Raw genomic sequence first — 2917 nt, 5'->3', positions numbered from 1 at the left:
CTTTTCTACTTATGTATTATTAATTTATAATAACTATAATAAAAGCCATAGATTTTTCCTTTTTTTTTGTACACACTTTCTTTTCAATTTTACATTTCTAAACACTCCTTAAATTACACTACAACTACCTACACCCTTCCATTAACTACCTACTAATATTTAATTTTCATAGCTTATTTCTTTTCTTATTTTTTTCAAAATAAAGGGGCACTTATGCGTTTTTTCATTACTAGTAATAATAACGCATTAAACTTGCCTGTATAAAATCAAAAGGATGTGGGGATAGAAGTCAACACTCTAACTAATTAGTTAGCAATGACTCTTGTTTACATCTTCCTTGCATGCATCCTTCTTCTTCTCTCTCTAAAGCGCTTGTTCCAAACAAGAAAATTCAGAAACCTCCCTCCAGGACCACCATCTTTCCCCATAATCGGGAACCTCCTCCAACTTAAAAACCTTTCCACCGCACATTCCACGCCATGTCCCAAAAATACGGCCAAGTCTTCTCTCTCCGGTTCGGCCCTCGTCTCGTCGTCGTCGTTTCATCATACGCCGGAGCGCAAGAATGCTTCACCAAAAACGACGTCGTATTCGCGAACCAACCCCACTTTCTCGCCGGCAAGTACATCGGCTACAACAACACTACGGCTACCACTGGCGCAACCTCCGCCGCATCATAACGCTCGAGGTTCTCTCAACGCACCGTCTCAACTCATTCTCGGAAATCCGAAGGGACGAGATCATGAGGGTGGCGCAAAATCTCGCTCAGCGCTCGCGCAACGGTTTCGCCAAAGTGGAGCTGAGTTCCGTGTTCTCGGAGATGGCGTTCAACACCATAACGAGGATGGTGTCGGGGAAGAAGTACTACGGCGAGGACTGTGACGTGAGCGACGTGGAGGAAGCAAAACAATTCAGATAATTGATTCGAGAGTTGCGTACGTTAGGGGGCGCGAACAACGCTGGAGACTTTTTGGCGTTTCTTAGGTGGTTCGATTTTGATGGTTTGGAGAAAAGGCTTGAGAAGATTGGTAAGAGAAGTGACGCGTTCTTACAAGGACTCGTTGACGAGCATCAGAATGGGAAGCACAATAGCAATATTATGATAGGCCATCTCCTAACTCAGCAACGATCACAACCTGAATACTACACGGATCAAATCATAGTAATTAATTATTGCTATATTATTATATATATTATATGTTCTTTTTTTTTTATTACTATTTTTTTTTCTTATATAATCGTGACAGTGAGATAATATAATTTTTAGTCATTGTGGCTACATAGAGACACGAGTGTTGACTTCTAAGCATGCACCGGGTCCTGAGAAAAGAAAAGAAAAAGAACAAGAGGCTAGTGCATCTGAAAATTTTAACTGCCATCAAAATTTATGAAAGCAGTGTGTCTTAGATTTTGGTTTCCAAAAATAGATTTAATTGTTTAATGGGCAGATCGTTTACCCGATTTTTCTAAGAGAGTCAAAACAAAATTCTTGGGAAGTGATTAATTTTAAAGAAACAAAAGATCAATTATTTTCCATATTAATGTGTTGTATTTATTTATATTTTCCTTTGTTGAATTTTGCAGGTTATGTTACTTGCGGGAACAGATACATCGGCTGTAACTTTAGAATGGGCAATGTCTAATTTATTAAATCATCTAGAAATATTGAAAAAGGCAAAAAATGAATTAGATATTTATGTTGGACATCAATTAGTTGAGGAGCTTGATATTTCAAAACTCCCCTATCTTCAAAGCATTGTTTATGAGACACTTCGTTAATTTGCATCCTGCTGCCCCATTATTGTTACCCCGTTTGGCTTCAGAAGATTGCACCATAGGAGAGTTTCATGTCCCAAAAAATACAATTTTGTTAGTGAATGCATGGGATATTCATACAGACCCCAAGTTGTGGAATGACCCTACACACTTTAAACCAGACAGATTTCAGAAAGAAAGTGAAGCAAACAAAATACTTTCATTTGGATTAGGAAAGAGAGCTTGCCCTGGAGCAAACTTAGCTCAAGGCACAGTGAGCTTAACTATAGCCTTGTTAATTCAATGTTTTGAATGGAAACAAATCAATAGTGAAAAAATTGATATGACAGAAGGAAAAGGACTTACTGTTTCAAAAAAATACCCCTTGGAAGCCATGTGCCAATGTCGCAATGGTCTGATTAGGTCCATTTAATGTTGCGATATTATTTCCTATTTCTTATCTTATTATTCTCCTATTTTACTTTCCTAGCTTCCATTTTTTCCTTTGGATTAATTAGGATTGTAAATAAATCTGCATTAGTATCAAATATTTGACCAAAATATTAGGTATTAATTTTCCTGCAATCATGCAAATTAGTTTCCCTAAAAATGAATAATGTTGTCTTTAAATTAAAAGTTTTATCACTCATTCAAATTTAGAGAAAATAAAATAATTCTTTGTTCGTGTATGGTACGAGAGCTTTGGGCTCTGGACCTTGTCCTCTCCAAGTTGTTAAAATGGTAACGGTCGAAGCTAGCACAAAATCCTCCACCAGCAAGTAAGAGCATGGAGGTTGTCCTGCTAAATAATGACAAAGCGGAGTCTTAACCTAGTGTGATTGATAACTTATCCCTAGCCTTGAACCTCCAACTCATAGTGCACTAACTAAATGGTAAAAATTGCATTGAGTCGGTGTATTATTTGAAGTTGACAATAGAAGGGAGAAACAGATTGAGCTATTTAATTGGAGAAATTAAACAACCAAAAAAGGATAACCCTACATGGAAGAAGTGGAAAGCCTTATCTTTTCTTATCAGCTACCCAATAAGTCTAGGAAGTTGTGAAAGATTGCTAGTTTAATTTGGAAAATTCTTCTGAGATCTATGATCTAAAATCCCAGTTATGTCAGTCTAAGCAATAAGGAGGCCAAGATGTCTCTAC

At 37.2% G+C, this 2917-nt stretch overlaps 1 pseudogene across 1 annotated transcript; it reads left to right on the top strand.

Annotated features, from left to right (window-relative positions):
• The first annotated feature begins 219 nt into the window (after positions 1-219).
• Positions 220-2362, top strand: LOC109800048 (cytochrome P450 81E8-like; annotated as a pseudogene). Its single transcript, XR_014431189.1, has 2 exons — positions 220-1162; positions 1585-2362. The product of XR_014431189.1 is annotated as a cytochrome P450 81E8-like (transcript).
• The last annotated feature ends 555 nt before the right edge of the window (positions 2363-2917 follow it).

Source organism: Cajanus cajan, chromosome 1 (assembly GCF_000230855.2).
Source record: "Cajanus cajan strain Asha chromosome 1, NIPB_CcT2T_4, whole genome shotgun sequence".
NCBI lineage: Eukaryota > Viridiplantae > Streptophyta > Magnoliopsida > Fabales > Fabaceae > Cajanus > Cajanus cajan.
The sequence above is the reverse complement of the archived record's forward strand: the minus strand, read 5'-3'. Positions and strand labels throughout refer to the sequence as shown.